We start from the raw sequence: 18,987 nt of genomic DNA on the forward strand, positions 1-18,987 counted from the left end.
TCTACTCTCACTAAGTTAACCTTACTTATACACTCATTAGCATCTCATTATCCTATCCTTTACCAAGTTTAGGACAGATTACCTTTTGTATCACATAATATGACCCTCCAATTTATTTTACAATCCTTCTTTCACTTTTAGCACCTTTGGTCACTGCTGACCCTTATTAATCTTTGGAATTTCCTTTCTTGGAAACCATCTTTGTCCAGTCCTGATCTGCCTTAACCACCTCAGCTCCCATCAGTGATACCCATATGGGGTTATTCTGATTCATTTTGGCACATTGCTACTGCATAGATACAGACAATGTAAGTACTTTTGAGAGTGGTTTTTGGGGGGGTTTATCCTAGCCAATATTACTTCTAATTACTTTATTTCAACCTCTATTTCCCGTGACAGGGCCAGACCTTACAGATATTATTTGTTATTATACTACAGCATTCAGTTTTCCACGTGCATGCTCCTGAAGAGTGGATGAATCCACGAAATGCATAGAGCTACTATATGCCATGTTTTATGCCAACCATATGTTTTACTTACCTAATGATCACTTGTAATATGTGATTTGTATTTTTGTGGTCAATTGTTATTGCTGTATGTTTATCCATTGAATGGAATATATTGGTCTTCTTGATGTACTCATGACTACCCTCATGCAACTTACCATTGATTTTCCAATAAATGTAAATGTTTTACACCTGCCTGCTTCATTTAAAGTCCCAACCTCCAGTCATTTTGATTTCTTTATTCAAATAGGGATGGAGGCAACTGACCTTACCCGGTCACCGCCTCATTTAAAGTCCCAATGTTCTCTTTTTCTTCCGTATGTACAGTAGAACAATATGTCATCCGCATAGGCTGCATATTTGTGCTCCGAATTACCTACTGTGATTCCATGAATATTTGGGTTGTGTCTGATTGTTGAAAGAAAAGGTTCTAGGGATAAAGAAAATAAGATCAGCGAGAGGGGGCAGCCTTGGCGTGTACCATTGAAGAGTGTAAAAGGGTTGCTTAGACTGCCGTTTATGAGTATTTGGGCAGTAGGGAAGTTATATAGGGCAGAAATGTGGGAGAGGAGAGATGGGCCAATTCCCAAATGGGACAGCGTTGCCATGAGGTATTCCCAGTCCACCCTGTCAAACGCTTTTTCTACGTCCATGGAGAATAGTAGGGAGGGCTGGGAGGATCCCCTCGCATATGTCATCAGAGAAAGAGTGCATTGTCACGAGCCTCCCTGCCAGGGATAAATCCTGTTTGATCTGTGGAAACCCAACGCGGAATTAAGGGTAAAAGTCTATTCGCGATAACCTCAGCGTATAGCTTAGCGTCTATATTTAAGAGAGAAATAGGACGGTAGCTCCCACAAATACTAGGATCCTTTCCAGGCTTGGGAATCACCGTAATGTGCGTGTGGAGGGTTTCTGGTCTGAGGGTCTTCCTTGCTGAATTCACATTTGCGTAAGTGTCGAGGCAAGGTACCAAGATATCCGCACAAGTTCTATAGTAAAGAACAGTAAAGCCATCTGGCCCATTTGCCATGGCCTTCAACGCAATGCGAAACTCCTCAGTAGAAAACTCCCCCTCCAGTGTAGCTAGGGAGTCTGGTGTAAGTTTGGGTAGGTTGGCCTGCATCAGGTAGACACTAATCAGGGTCTTCCTAGTGTCTTGATCTGTCACTGTGTGAGGGACGTGTGACGGACGTTGATAAAACGCTTGAAATTCTTTGGCTATATCTGAGGTTTCATATACTAGAGTGTCAGAAGAGGTCTTTTTGTCTATGAAGGATGCAGTTTTTTTCTGCTGTAAAGAGTGAGCTAGCAGCCTTCCCGGCTTGTTACCCCATTCATGGAAGCGCTGTGCCACTAAGTGAGCATGACGCTTCTGCTCCACATGAAAGAGGGCCTTTAGTTCCTCCCTCTTTAACGTTAAGCAATGAAGTGTTGCCTGCGACTGGCTAGCTTTATGTTGTGGTTCGAGAACACTAATTTCCCATATCAACTTGGTTTGTAGGTGTGTGTTCTCTTTCTTCCTCCTAGACCCTAGTTCTATGAATTTGCCTCACATGAGAGCCTTATGCGCCTCCCAAAGAACTCCTGGTGATGTGTCAGAGTATGTGTTTTCTTTAAAGTAGTGGTTCAACTCTTCACTCATTGTTTGTCTGTCTATTTCCTCACTAATAAGGGTCTCATTGAGTTTCCAGCTGGTTGTCTTGTAGGGCATGGAGGGTATTTTTAGTTTAAGCATAATCGGGGCATGATCCGAAATGGTTGATGTTTTAATCCTGGCACTCATAGCAAGAGATAAGTGGTGGTGGTCTATAAAGAAAAGGTTGATTCTAGAGTAAGATTGGTGGACCCCGGAGAAGTGAGTATAATCTCTTGTCTGTGAATGCATTATCCTCCATACGTCCATCAGCTGGGTGTCAAATAAGCGTTTGCGTATGTATAGCAACCATTTATGAGGAATACAGGATTTTCCATGAGATGTGTCAAGGCTTGGCTCCAGAGGGGTATTAAAGTCTCCTGCGAGGAGAACGCATCCACAGGCAAAGTCCCTCCGTTTTTTTAAGAGTGCCCACAATGAAGGTAGCTTGATCTCGATTAGGGGCATATAGGGTCGCCAGTGTGCAAAGCATTCCACCCAGGCTGCCCTTAATGAACAGAAAACGTCCATTAGGGTCACTCATCATAGATTCCAAATTAAATGAGGTTCCCCTGCGGAACCCAATGGCCACCCCTTTAGCTTTGTGAACATTCGATAGACTATAGTACCATGTAGGTTACTGCGGGGAGGATAGCTTTACAGAAGTGGTATGTGTAAGGTAGGTCTCCTGCAGGAAGACAACGTCCCTCCCGCAGGTGACCCAGTTCTCGATATAAGTTATGTCGTTTACCTGGCGCGTGGGGATCCGCAGAGGGGGTCAACATATGACAAGTTCCCAAGGAGTAGGACCTGAGGCAGGGGAAGTGGGAAGCGGAGAAGGAGGAGGAGGAAGTAGAAAGGGGGAGAAGAGAAAGAGAAATATAGGAAGAGGGAGGAAAACCTGCAAGTAACATCTTGTAGCATGTGTTTCGCAGACCATCTTGATTCAGCCAGCATGTGCACGCATTTGTCTGTGGTTCAGTGAGGGGACAGTCGTGCGGGCCACCACCCCTGCACCCACCGTCCGAAAAGGGGCAGGGACGTGAGGACAGGGGACCACGCAATGTCCCCCTTGAAGGGGGTGGCCATCGGGTGACTATCACCTAACACGGTGGAACCCGCCGTCTCCAGCCCCAGCGCCCACCCCAAACACAAAAAAAAACTTAAAGTCACAGTTATACTATAGCACTTGGCCTATATGTTGAACAATAAGACTAAGAACACCACCAAACATAATTTTTCAGAACTTAAACACATTGTGCCTGGAACCGGGGTGGGGGGGGGGGGGTACGAACCCCAAATGGGATCACTCATTTAAATGCCAATGACATACTACTTGAAGGTAGGCAACTTAACAAGTCCCCCCGTATGTGGCACAAAGGTAGCAAGGTAGGGTATTATGGCAAAGGGAGTCATATACTTATGGACCAAGGGAAGCAGGTATATAAAGCCGGTATAGTTGAGAGGATGAACAAGTTTAGACCATGCGGTGCAACCATTAACCCTGCGTGGTTGGTGAACTAGAAGCTGAGGTGTGGTGTTTACGGTCCACCTTCTTCCATCTTGGCAGAATGGCGTCTTGCCAGCCAGGGAGTTCCATTGGGGAGATGTAGACTCCCATGCAAAATTTTTCCAGATCTTCTGGGAACCTGAGGACTGCCATCTTCCCTTCTCTGTGTGCAATCAATGCAGCTGGGAATCCCCATCGATAGTTGATGGAAGCTGAGCGCAGCTTTTCAGTCAGAGGTCGCAGAGCCCTGCGACGCTCCAGTGTCTCTCTAGCCAGATCAAGGAAAAAAAAGAGTGTTGCTCCATCAATGTCCAAAGTGGTCGCATCTCTGGCTTTCTTCATGATGAGCTCTTTCTCTTCAAAATAATGAACCCTGCATATCACATCGCGTGGGGTTTCTGCTGTAAGGTTGCGTGGGCGGAGAGCCCTGTGCACACAGTCTATTTTCAAGGGATGATCCGCTGCCAGTCCTAATAGACCGTTGAAGATGCCCTGCACAGATGGAAGGAGGTCCTCGTCCCCCGTCGCCTTCGGGAACCCTCGGATACGAATGTTATTTTATCTGTTACGGTTTTCTTGGTCCTTGATCTTGTAGAGGGCCATCCTGTGGGCAATGGTGAGTGAGCAGGTGGATGCCTGCAGTGACCTGATGGCGGTCGTGTGTCTATCCAACCGCTGTTCCATCTCCTCCATCTGGTCCAGTACTTGTGAAAGGTCCGCACGGACTACGGAGACCTCCTTTTTAATGGACCGTTCGAGTCCCAGTAGCATAGACGCCAGCTCCGACTTAGTGGGGAGTCTGCAAACCAAGGCCGCCATTTCGGAATGTCTGGACACGCTCCCCTCTCCCTCGGAGCCGGCAGATGAGGCCAGGGAGAATGGTGCCTGAGCTCCTGCCTATGGCTGGGGCGGAGCCCACGTCGGAGCTCGCACCTCATGGAGAGCGACCTAGTCCATCCAAATCCGCAGTCTTCTGGGTCAGCCAGACTCCTTTTTATGGAGCCCTCAGACGCGCCTTTCTTCGGCAGAGACTTGCCGGTTCTCTTACCCATCATCTCCGGTGAAGTATGTGTGGTTGTGTGACAAATAAGTGCTATTATTGCGGGGTCAGCGCCGGAGCTCGGGAACCGCTGCATGTCGAGACACCAACATGAAAATTTTAATTTGATTGCATTTCAAAACATATTAAGATAACTCTATCAATAAAAATAATACTTTACATGGATACGTGAACGATCCGCAACAACAGTGCTCTAGAGCTTAGTAAAGGAGGGGAAGCTCTGCTGACTTCCATTATCCGACCATATACAAGCACAATTTTTTTTTTTAGTTTTCCTTGCACGTGATTGGGTATTTTTTGCAAAGTAAAGTTTCACCCCATTTACTAAGCTCTGGAACAAATGCCTTTACTGAGAGCAACTGCAGTTGCAAAGTGCTCTATCTATTTGCCTTTAGTAAATAAACCCCACTGTCCCTTAATGATTTACTCTTTCACATACCTCCTTATTTGTGAAGAGAAGGGATTTGAAAAAAATTTGCTGAAGAAAAGTTCATAGGTCGCAAAAACAGAAAATATTTCACCTGCACATACTACTTCCCCATCTCCGAGTTGTCTTCTTATAGTTACTAATCCAGTAACCTCCTGCAGATGCCTCATGATGATGCAAGCTGACTTGTTTTATTGATGAAGATGTTGGGTTAAGGTATATATTTTGTAGGTTGTGCTGTGTTAATTTATCAGATGTTGCACATTCACTAGGTTTCTCTTAGCTATAAGTAAGTGTGAAAAATAGCCATACTGGGAAGCTGTTTAAATCATGCTGCTATTTCTGGTCACACTAATGTAAATGTACATTTGTAAGTCCAAGCAAAATGAATTTATAACTTTGATATATTATCCAGTATAGTTTGTGATGTTTTTCCAGGTAACTACAGATAAAGACTCCTTTATAATATATATATATATATATATATATATATATATATATATATATAGCGCGAGAGAGAGAATGTTACACAGAATGTGACCTACTTTAGTATCAGTAAAATTTTAATGACCCTTCTTCTTTGAGTATCACCTTATTTTTATTGTCACCACCATTTTTATAATACTATAGTCACATTCTTGCTTTTAAACCAAAAAACAATGGCAATTTTGACAAATATATAACGCTGTCCAAATGCCCAGCCCTGACATCCATTACAAATGCATGTTTATATTTATATATATATATATATATATATATATATATAGATAGATAGATAGATAGATATAGATATATAATTTATATATATATATATATATATATGTACAGTGCTGCGCAAAAAGAAAATTTAGAAAATTCACAAAAATATTTGTCTTAGAAAGTACTTTTTCAGCTCTAGTGTACAAAACATAAAATGGGGAGAAAACACCTTTTCTTCATTAAATACTTTTATTCAAGAAGAATATAAAATCAAGATACTCACAAGCTGAATAAGGCTCAGTTCACACTGTGAGACCCCAAGTCGCATGACATGTGAAATCCTATGTTAGTCAATTAGAGTTGTCTTTATTAGCACTACTGAAGTCGCTCCGACTTTAGAAAAGGCTAAATGTGCCTGTAGATTTTAATAAGAGTCATCTCCAAGTAGAATCCTCATTTATATTGATGTGATTTGGATGCAACATTACAGGAAGATTACCTAGGCTTTCCCTGAATGTCCCTTCAAAGTTGCATCAATATAGTACTCAAATCACATTAAGTCGCCAGCAAATCGCCTGGCAAGGTTGCACCGTAAGGAGCGCAACTTTCGGGTTGCAGTAGTGTGAACCAAGCCTAAAAATTGAATGTTTATCAAATACAAGTCAACCACTCTAGGTTTGGGAACACTCTGTTGCTTATGTTTTAGTTGAATGTGTTATATGGTGGTCAGACTCAAGAGGTAGCAGACTCTAAAAATTAGAAATTAAAAAAATATTAAGATTATTGAATAATGATAAGTCTGTGTTCATAAGCACGTTAAAAAAGAGGAAAGTCCATAAAGTGACGTGATGCCAAATATAACCCTCATTGCTTAACACTTTCACCACAATAATCGTGGAATTTCAAAAAAAGCCTCCACCTCATAAAAATGGCCGCTTACCAGATCTTTATTACAGAAGGGCTTCAATGCTTGTGGCTATATACCCAGCCCGGGCCTTTCATCGTCCAGGGGAATCACGCTCTCAAGCATCCACCACCTGGAATGATTTTGATCATAAACGAACCCCAAAAAGAGATAAGGCCACCATAGTGTAAAATCTGGATTTCAGTGAGGATCTATTGAAGATCTACACACATCCTGCTGGACATTCTCAGCACTTCATGGAGGAATTATCAGAACTCACTGACCAGAGATCAGGCATATGCTGCCTGATAAAAGTTGAATGGCTTCGCCTGGTGTAAGTCCAAACTAAACAGTGTCAGCTCCAGCCTGTGTTTCTACTATGGTTGTTGGTCAGTTGTAATCTGGCTATGTACATTGTTCTGGTTTTGCGAGTCATCTGATTTTTGTGTATTTGGCTTTGTATATATATATATTAAAATTCTCACTACATTGTATTCCTGCCAGAACCATTTCACACCTCCAAGATGGTAGCTCTAGGTTGCAATAATGGTGACATTACATCTGTCAAGGTTGGTGTAAACGACTTCACTGCCAATTTACTCCTCAGGAGAAATAGTAAGAATTGTTGTTCCTCCTTAAAAGATAGTGGCTGTCTATCCATACAGTTTATGAATGGCAAGCCTTCATGTGTGCAGGTCACTAACCAACACAACACACAATTCACACATTTTTCTCAAATCTCTTTATTAAATGCTTTTTAAGTCAGCATCTGTTTTAAGGTTATTGGTCCCATATCAGATACAATTCAAAACAATAAAAATGTCCCATCTTTATTTATACATTTTAGAGTAGTTTATTACTTAGAGGTTGCCTAATATTTAATTAAGAACACCTATTGTATTTAACAACCACATGCCAAACACAGTTCTATAATTTATTATGGACAGTTGGCAACTTAAACTCAGTTAAATTGAGAAAGCATCACAGTTTAATCTCCTTTCAAACTCTTTATAAAAGGCTTAGGAATTCAATATTTTTAACATGCACAGAAAAATAAAAACAAACAAGTCAAGCGAAACTAGAGAGGAAAAAATGCATAAATAGCATCACTTTGCTTGAAGAACTTGAATTATGCTGGCAACAGGCCACAATAAAAATTAAATGGCAATATAATCCTCTGGGGGAAGATGCACTTAGATTTTTTTTTTTCTTAATAGAAACTTTGCTTTTGTAGACAGTGAGCACCTTACTGAGGCAAACACCAACAACATCTGCTGCTATTAGTAACAACTGACCTCTTAATCATCAGGTCCCCATTTCAGAATAACTGCAGGCTGTTAGTACAACATCAAGCTTCTGAAGAGGTCCCTTTGCAACCCCACCATACAGACTGGCTGCTGAAATAATAATTTACCTTTCATTTATCAGCTTATACTGGCAGTGCACAAAGCTAAACAAGTGTCAAGGTTTTTTTGTTTTTATTTACTGAGCACTTAAATATTGATATAGAAAGAAAAATTAATAAGTACAGTGTTTTCAGGCAAGTTTGTTGAAATTAAGTGGTCTACTTGCTTTTGTAGATGCTGTGATTTATTTATTTTTTTGTCTTTATTCACTTTTAAAAAAAGCACCTGTATTTTATATTTCTCAAATGCTTTATTTATACTGTAGTCCGGGTGATATTTTACTATAAAAGTTTAAAAAATGTGGGTTGTATAATAATATGTTGTAATGCTCTTTTTTTGGTGTTCTCTTCCTTTTATGAAACTCCCTTGGTAAATGAAAATGTTCATGAACATTTCAAGCACTAAAGTAGTAAGTATGAAAATTGTGTAGTCTGATATCACTTACTGAAACAAAAAAGTAGAGGTTGGGAATCACAAAGAGACTAAGTCCCCATTTTTTTTCTTTGATTTAAGGTATATTGAGTGGATTTACTAAAACAGGAGAGTGCAAAATTTGGTGCAGCTCTGCAAAGAAACCAATCAACTTCCAGGTTTTATTGTCACAGCTTAATTGAACAAGCTGAATTTAGATGCTGATTGGTTACCATGCACAGCTGCACCTTCTTTTGAAGAGAAAACAGCGTAGACCTCTGGTGTAGTAAAAGGATCAAAGGGCTTTATTAAAAACAACATATTATATACTCACAAAATAAAATGTGAAAGAGCACATATAGTCCATGAGAAAAAACTCACTCAACATACAACAGTCACAAGGAAAGAATGGATGAGCAGCCACAGTGTCTGGATCATAGTGATGGGCGGAATGACCCCCTGTTCAGCTCGTGGCAGAACTTTCAAACATCGCAAACTATCAGAACCAAATAACAAACTGGGAATATCAAAAGTAAGTAGTTGAAGGCTTATATACAAGTAATTGGGCATACAATGGTTATGGGGGTCCGAGTACTGCCCTGGGGGACATGTATCAATGAAAAAAAGTTTGCAAAAACATCATTTTTAAATGATCAGTGATTTACTGATGCTTAAAGTGAAACGATCAAAATGAGAAATAATGAGAACAATAAAAATCTGTACCATGCATAGAGCCTGCTATAGCAATATTGACATTAATAAAGCCCAAAAAAATGACATTTTCCATTTAAGCTTTCTTTATTTATAAACAACAGCTTGGGGGGCCAGTCTGTATGATGAGGCCACAACTTAGTGCACTCGGGACAAGATTAGAGATTTTTTGGATAAATTCTGTTGTCTCTTTTGCAGACTTTGGATAGAAGTAACAGGTGCTGAAAATTTGGGCTTTGGGTGTTGGTGGTGCCTTCACACTGTAACCCTATAGAGGTACTCTTGATGAAAGCAAGAATTTGCCTTGCTATCAAAAATTGCAATGATATGCAACTGTCGAACAGGTGCAGAAAAATTGGTCTTTGGTTGTTCGTGGTGCCTTCACACCGTAACCCTATATGTGATGAAAGTAAGAATTGGCCTTACTGTCAAAAATGTTAATTTAATGCCCTGCTCAAACAGTTTAAAAATTGCAATCAACACCCAAAAAGCTAGGCAGCCTAGTCCTAGTCTTTCAGGGATTGAGATCCAGAAAGCACTTAATAAGTGACATTGGCATCAGGGGCTTCACAGCTGCTGCTTATCCAGGACTGATTCATTTTGATAAATGTTAGCCGGTCTCTTATCTGTCACAAAACCTCCAGCAGCAAAGAATGCCTACTAGAAAAGGAACGCTGCATGCAGGGTAGCTCAGCAGCTCTATTGCATACTGGGCAAGTTCTGGCCAGTCTATTCTCATGACCCAGTAACCCAGTGCATGGTCAACTGGAAAGCTCTCCATATCTGTTTTTGCTCCTAGATAATCTCCCACCATATGATGAATATGCTGCTGATGGGACGTGGAAGCTGACAGCCCTGGGCACTGAGGACTAAACATTTTTTGAAAGGCATTACTGATGTGGCCCCCTTTTCCAATGCTCCTCTCCTGACCAACAGAAGCCTCAAAATAACGTTTTCCACCAGACTGTAATCTAACAGAGTCAGAAAAGTAATTACATAAACTCTTTAAGTTGTCCTTTGTGAGAACAGGATGAGTTCTGAGGCGTTCCCCTTGTAACGGTGGTCAAGGTTGCCAACCAATAGTGATCGTTCTCCTTTTTCAGGCTTCGAAGAATGAGGTTTGCGGGGGCATGAGAAGCAGACTTCTCTGGGCACTGAGAATTACAGTATCTGGAACTGCCTCCTCTCAGCTACGTACTACTCCCAAGGGTTCTGGGGATAGAAAACATCTGTTAAGGGTTAATGTATGTCTTGCTCTGCTTTAATGCCTCCAAAGCTGCCAGAATCCTCCTCCTCCCCCTCCCCCATCTCCTTTTGTGTGTTCTGTGGCATAAGAAGAATGGTGTCTGCATAAATTGGGCCTTGAAAGGAAAGGAAAGGAAGTCCTCCTCTTCCTCCTGCTGCTCTGCCTCAAGTGCCCTGTCCATAATGCCACACAAAGTCTGCCCCAGCAGGAACACAACAGTAATTGTGTCACTGATGCATACATTGTCACAGCTCACCATCCTTGTGGCCTTCTCAAATGGTGACAGTACAGTGTATGCATCCTTTATCAGCAGCCATTGGCATGGGGAAAAAAAGCCTGCAGTTGTGCTATACTCACGCAGGTACTTGTTGATAGCCCTCTGCTGTATGTGCAGCTGCTGAAGCAGCATTGCCAAATTCGAGTTACACCTGGTGGGCATGTCACAAATAAAGCGGTTTACGGGCATATGGAATTCCCACTGAATTTCAGCAAACCGAGCACTGGCTCTTCTGGCCTACTTCAGCAGATCTTCCTACCCTGGGAACCTATTTAAAAAATGCTGCACCACCAAATTGAGGACATGTGCCAGCACATGTGTCAACTTTCCCTGTCTAAGGGCGGACAGGAGATTTGTGCCATTATCGCACACAACCATTTCTGGCTCCAGCTGGCATGGCATGAACCACCTCTGGGCCTGTCCCTGCAGAGATGCCAGAATCTTTGCTCCAGTGTGGCACCTGTGCCCTAGACAGACCAGCTGAAGCACTGCATGGCACCTTTTAGCCTGACTGATCGAAAAGCCCCTTGAATGCTTTGGGGTGACTTGTAGTTCATGGGACAATTCAGCAGATGAGGGCATGAAGGAGGAGAAGGAGTAGGAGGAGGAGCGGGTGGAGCTGACAAATCCTGCATCATCACCACTAGCTGTGTTGAGACATGGTGGCACAACAAGCTGCAGCACTGAGCCACGCCCTGCATCCTTCCAAGTTGCAATCAGAGTTATCCAGTGTGCTGTGAACAAAATATATAGTCCCTTACCATGCCAGTTTGGTGTTTCCCAGTGTTCTTCCCTTTCTATAGTCTCATGTTCCTACCTTCCTCAATCTCAGAACCAAGATCTAAATCAACTCATGGCTGTGCATCGTCAAGGACCAAGTGGCTGATGGTGTGTTCAAATAACTCAGCTGACTTCTCCATGCCTGATGCTGGGGCTATGGCAGAAGTAGCTGTGAACAAGGAGGCAGAATAAGCCACTCTGGCAGCTGCAGTAAACTGCACACTAGTCTCTGCTTGGGTGACAGGGGATGAGGAGGATGATGATGGTTTAGTAAGCCAGTCCACCACCTCCTCTGCATGCTGTGGCTGGATGGCACAGCCAACATCACTAAACAGAAGAAATGATGCCCTATCTGAGGACGGACCACATTCACCTTTGTCTGTGGACACATTCTGCTGGCCCCCTCACAGTGCCATGAGAACATCTGCCTCTCCTTGTTGGCCTCCCAGACATAAGGCGGAGGGCGCTTATTAACAGAATGTTATAAAGATGTGGAAATGCATACATGGGTTCAATTTAATCAATGGAAAGTGGTGTTTGGTGCACTTTAACACAAATATTCACTACACAGACATACTCCACTGACACACTTCAATATACTGCAGTAAAACTGCACTGACGGACTGCAATATACTGTGGTAAACGTGCACTATTGCACTGATATATACTGCATTAAACGTGCAGTAATGCACGGATATATACTGCATTAAACGTACAGTAACACACTGAAATGTACTGCGTTAACCGTGCAGTAAAGCACTGATATATACTCTATTAAATATGCAGTAATGCACAGATATATACAGCGTTAAATGCACAGTTATGCACTGATATACATTGTGTTAAACATGCAGTAATGCATAGATATATACTGCATTAAACATGCAGTAAGGCACTTATATATACTGTGTTAAACGTACAGTAACATACTGATATATACTGTGTTAAAAAAAAAAACATAATTAAATAATAAAAATTATGATAATAGTAAATAAATACAACATGTAAACATAAAAAAAGGTGTGTATAACAGTTTTTTCTTGTTTTTTTCTGTTTCATCTTACATTTTTTATTCTATTGATCATTCATTTTCCACTATTTTTATATATTTTTTTTTATATTGAATCTATTTTCCCTATTCCCGAGTTCCGCTGTCCCGAGTCCCGAGTCAATAGACTCAGACAGAAACGCTTTGCTATAGGGGCACTTGGTGAGGAGGAGAAGCCAAGAAGCTCGCAGAGGACCCAAGAAGAGGAGGATCAGGGCTGCTCTGTGTAAAATTTCCACTTGGGGGAAGAACACATGGAAAGTAGGTTATATGGTTTCCAATGGCATAGTTCACGCCAGTGCGGTCAGTTCCAGGGCATTCCAGTTCCAGAACTTGCTGCATTTTTCCTGCACTGGACTGTACTGGAACACAACAAAACGCATAAAAAATTTACCAGAATGCACTGGATTGCATCAAAAATGCACCAGACCCCAGTACAGTAAAAAAAAAAAACAGAAAGAAGGAAGAAAAAAAGCACTGGAATGCCTTAAAAACACGCAGGCAGAAATGCAACTGGAATGAACTAAGGGCTAGTTCGCACCACATGCCACCTCCTCCCATACTCGCCTCCAGGACTTCTTCCAAGCCTCTTCCATCCTTTGGAATTCCCTACCCCATTCTGTCCGACTATCTCCAACTCTATCCACTTTTAGGTAATCCCTGAAAACCTTTCTATTTAGAAAGGCCTATCTTGCTTACACCTAACAACTGTGCTTTCATTTAATTCATCAGCTCATCCTCCCACAATTATTACCTTTTTGTATCACTTGACAGTGACAGTGCTTCACTGCCATGTAAAAGGTAGATTAGATGGCAGTTTTAATTTAGGTATCTTAACAGGAGGAATCAGCTGTTGGAGATCACTCACTGGGACTCGAGATGAACACTGACTCTCAGTTCACAGACGATAAAGGTAGAAAAAAAGCTCATAGTGCATTATCCCTAAAAACTCGCAAAGTTCAATAACAAATTGCACAGATAAGACTTGAATAAAAAGCAAACAATGATAATGTCAGCATGGCCGCCTGCACCTCAACATCACACCGCTAGCTCCTATCCAATGCGTTTTCCCTTAGAAGACGTGAACTGGGATTGGAGGCATTGTGGAATGCTTGCTTATCCTTTACATGCCTTAATCTACATGGGGGAGGGGAGATGCAAACAGTGAATCCCTGCTGATGTACCCTGGAGTTCCTGAGTACCATTGAACAACCTGTTGCTGTGATATGCCATACACTAGGCCAGTGATGGCGAACCTTGGCACCCCAGGTGTTTTGGAACGACATTTCCCATGATGCTCGGCTACACTGCAGAGTGCATGAGCATCATGGGAAATGTAGTTCCAAAACATCTGGAGTGCCAAGGTTCGCCATCACTGCACTAGGCTGTGGATGGCTGATTACTGACAACATGCTGCTATAAGACCACCTATATTTTGGGTCTTAGAGCTTGGTAAGAGGTTGCAATTGATGTTGGTGTGGAATTCACAAGGCTGCTTATTGCCATTTGTGAGTGAAAACATATGGCAACTACTGATTTTATTTGGACATTTACATATAGGTGGTGGACTTAAACCAGGATTTATGTTTATTGATATATGAATTGATATTTTTTCTTTATTGGTGTGTCACTTTGGCAGAGTGGTGTCACCCTCTGATTTTTCTTTCAATTTTTTTGTGTATTTATAATGTTTGGAGTTGGGACACATCAAATTTTTTGGAATAATATTATGATCCTTTGTATTGAAATACATTTAACCAATAGACATCGAATTTAGTAACTCAGCGTAACATTTGTATTCCTTTTAAGTTTGCTTTAGCACTGGTATTATGAGTGGTTTGTGAAGACAGCTGTTGGAGTTTTGATTTAGATTTTTGTTAGATGCTGAGCCCCAAGTGCAGTTTTTCTACCATTTAGGTAATATACCTCAAAAGTCTAAAAGTCAAAAGACACGCTCAATGTACATGGCAGTACATACATAAGTATATATACTGCAGAAAATGTATGCGGAAAAAAAATAAATAATTAAAAACATGGTACTGTATTGGCATTATTTAATTAACGAGGAAAGAGAAATAATGTATAAGAAGCAAAAAACACAGCTAAATACAATTACAAAAGAAATGTAAAAGGTCTTAGAATATTTATATTGGTGTTTCTGTGCATAGTAGAAATTCTAGTTACAAGTATTGATATATACTGTTAAATATATGTATAAATGGTAACCTGTTTATTAATCAGGCTTTAGGAAAAACAGATTCCAGCATTTCAAACAACACTGTGAACACTGGTATTTATTATAGCACTTAAAAAAAAGAACAGCTGAGGGAAGGTAATTTGTAGTTTTTCTGGTCTGGGCATGTTCAGTTTTGTCACTACGAGGGATTCGCCGAACACCCCCCAGTTCGGTTCGCAGCAGAACATGTGAACAGGCAAAAAATTTGTTCGAACACGCGAACACCATTAAAGTCTATGGGACACGAACATGAATGACCAAAAGTGCTAATTTTAAAGGCTTACAGTGCCTTGCGAAAGTATTCGGCCCCCTTGAACTTTTCAACCTTTTGCCACATTTCAGGCTTCAAAGATAAAGATATAAAATTTTAATTTTTGTGAAGAATCACCAACAAGTGGGACACAATTGTGAAGTGGAACGAAATCTATTGGATTTTTGAAACTTTTTTAACTAATAAAAAAATGAAAAGTGGGGCGTGCAAAATTATTCGGCCCCCTTGCGTTAATACTTTGTAGAGCCACCTTTTGCTGTGATTACAGCTGCAAGTCGCTTGGGGTATGTCTCTATCAGTTTTGCACATCGAGAGACTGAAATTCTTGCCCATTCTTCCTTGCAAAACAGCTCGAGCTCAGTGAGGTTGGATGGAGAGCGTTTGTGAACAGCAGTTTTCAGCTCTTTCCACAGATTTTCGATTGGATTCACGTCTGGACTTTGACTTGGCCATTCTAACACCTGGATACGTTTATTTGTGAACCATTCCTTTGTAGATTTTGCTGTATATTTGGGATCATTGTCTTGTTGGAAGATAAATCTCCGTCCCAGTTTCAGGTCTTTTGCAGACTCCAACAGGTTTTCATCCAGAATGGTCCTGTATTTGGCTGCATCCATCTTCCCCTCAATTTTAACCATCTTCCCTGTCCCTGCTGAAGAAAAGCAGGCCCAAACCATGATGCTGCCACCACCATGTTTGACAGTGGGGATGGTGTGTTGAGGGTGATGAGCTGTGTTGCTTTTATGCCAAACATATCGTTTTGCATTGTGGGCAAAAAGTTTGATTTTGGTTTCATCTGACCAGAGCACCTTCTTCCACATGTTTGGTGTGTCTCCCAGGTGGCTTGTGGCAAACTTTAGACGAGACTTTTTATGGATATCTTTGAGAAATGGCTTTCTTCTTGCCACTCTTCCATAAAGGCCAGATTTGTGCAGTGTACGACTGATTGTTGTCCTATGGACAGACTCTCCCACCTCAGCTGTAGTTCTCTGCACTTCATCCAGAGTGATCATAGGCCTCTTGGCTGCATCTCTGATCAGTCTTCTCCTTGTCTGAGCTGAAAGTTTAGAGGAACGGCCAGGTCTTGGTAGATTTGCAGTGGTCTGATACTCCTTCCATTTCAAAATGATCGCTTGCACAGTGCTCCTTGGGATGTTTAAAGCTTGGGAAATCTTTTTGTATCCAAATCCGGCTTTAAACTTCTCCACAACAGTATTACGGACCTGCCTGGTGTGTTCCTTGGTCTTCATGATGCTCTCTGCGCTTTCAACAGAACCCTGAGTCTATCACAGAGCAGGTGCATTTATACAGAGACTTGATTACACACAGGTGGATTCTATTTATCACCATCAGTCATTTAGGACAACATTGGATCATTCAGAGATCCTCGCTGAACTTCTGGAGTGAGTTTGCTGCACTGAAAGTAAAGGGGCCGAATAATTTTGCACGCACCACTTTTCAGTTTTTTATTTGCTAAAAAAGTTTAAAATATCTAATAGATTTCGTTCCACTTCACAATTGTGTCCCACTTGTTGGTGATTCTTCACAAAAAATTTAAATTTTAAAGTGAAAATGTTTAGACTTGAAGTGCTGTCTTAAGAAAGTGAAACTTATGCCGCGTACACACGGGCGGACTGTATGGCCTACTTAGTCCGTCGAAACACATTTCAGCGGACAGTCCGCTCGTGTGTGGGCTTCAGCGGACTTTTTCAGCGTGCAGTCTGGCGTACTAAGTATTTCGGATTTTTCGAAATACTGTCCGTCATACTTTGGTTTCAGCGAACAGTCCGCTCGTCAGTAGGCTAGTTCGACAAACTAAGAATGGCGCATGCTCAGAAAGGATTTACACGGCAAAAGGTTGCATTGCTGTGTATTGGACTTCCTATTTCTAGTCCCGTCGTACGTGCTGTACACGTCATCGCACTGTTTGTGCATCCGTGTGTGGTCAAGTCCGTTCATTCGAAAGTAGGACGGACTGTCCGTCGGATTGTATGACGGACTAAGTAGGCCATACAGTCCGCCCGTGTGTACGCGGCTTAAGTTTACTTAAGGTGAGATTGAAAAGCTTCATCCTTGAAAACACAAAAGCAATGCATATTTTAATTGACAACCTTTGCAACTTTGGGCCTCTGTTTTCACTTTAGAAAAAAAAAATCTGCTTACAATGGCAGATGGCAGACTGCTATTTTTAATTTACAAGCCATATTAAATAAATGCCATATGGGGTGCAGGATTATTTTAAGTGCATTGCTTTCAAAAGTCACAACAACAAATGTACAAAGGAACGAAAACAATTATTTTATGAAAAATTTTACCTATGTAAACTCCAATCAAACCAGTATGTACATAGAATACTCATAATAATAATATAGTTTTCCAGTACAGTGGATTTACGCATCTTGCTAATAATATTTTCTTGTACCACTGTTTTTTTCAGCTAGAATATACTTTTTAAAAAGGAAATGAATGAGTATTTCCTGTGGTCTCCCTAAAGCTAATCTTTTCTCCAAAAGGACTTCAAATTGTTTTGTTGTGCACTGTGTAACGGTGTGGAGATTGCCATCTTGGTAAAGGCTTAGGGCTTTGCTTCCTCTGCAGCCTCCAGCATGGTGAACAGTAAGGAAAACCGTACTGACATCACAAAATTTCACTCCAAACCTAATAAGACTAGTAGTCAGAGCCTTAGACCTCTCGCTGCAAGTATACATCCATAAACCTGTATACACAGGACCACTTAAGCACACTTACAAACCAAAAAGTGCACTGCTTTTTTTCAGAAAGAATTACATACATAGTTACGTAGTAGGTGAGGTTGAAAAAAGACACAAGTCCATCAAGTCCAACCTATGTGTGTGATGATGTCAGTATTACATTGTATATCCCTGTATGTTGTGGTCGGTCAGGTGCTTATCTAATAGTTTCTTGAAACTATTGATGCCCCTAGCTGAGACCACTACCTGTGGAAGGGAATTCCACATCCTTGCAGTAAAGAACCATCTATGTAGTTTAAGGTTAAACATCTTTTCTTCTAATTTTAATGAGTGGCCACGAGTCTTGTTAAACTCCCTTCTGCAAAAAAGTTTTATCCCTATTGTAAGGTCACCAGTATGGCATTTGTATATTGAAATCATATACCCTCTCAAGTGTCTCTTCTCCAGAGAGAATAAGTTCAGTGCTCGCAACCTTTCCTCATAACTAATATCCTCCAGACTCTTTATTAGATTTGTTGCCCTTCTTTGTACTCACTCCATTTCCATTACTTACTTCCTGAGGACTGGTGCCAATGCAATGCATGCCAATATTCTGTTTGCTTTATCAGCAGCTTGGCATTGCATGCCATTGCATGCCATTGCTGAGCCTATCATCTACTAGGACCCCCAGGTCCTTTTCCATCCTAGATTGCCCCAGAGGTTTCCCCCCCAGTGTATAGATTGCATTCATATTTTTGACACACAAATGCATTATTTTACATTTTTCTACATTAAACCTCATTTGCCATGAAGTTTCCCACCCCATTAATTTATTCTGATCTTTTTACAAGGTTTCCACATCCTACGGAGAAGTTATTGCCCTGCTTAGCTTAGTATCGTCTGCAAATACAGAGATTGAACTGTTTACCCCATCCTCCAGGTCATTTATGAACAAATTAAACAGGATTGGTCCCAGCACAGAACCCTGGGGGACCCCACTACCCACCCCTGACCATTCTGTATCACATGTATCACCACCCTCTGAACTCGCCCCTCTAGAGGAATTCTAGATGAAAGGTTGATTTTTCATATTTTTTGCTTAGGTACAAATAATATTTCTAAATGTTTACTATGTCATAGCAATTCTTCCGTGTTTAAAATCGGGTCCA

The sequence above is a fragment of the Lithobates pipiens genome, unplaced genomic scaffold (genome assembly GCF_037356315.1).
Source record: "Lithobates pipiens isolate NorthernLeopardFrog02 unplaced genomic scaffold, aLitPip1_a1.2 Scaffold_13, whole genome shotgun sequence".
Classification (NCBI taxonomy): Eukaryota; Metazoa; Chordata; class Amphibia; order Anura; family Ranidae; genus Lithobates; species Lithobates pipiens.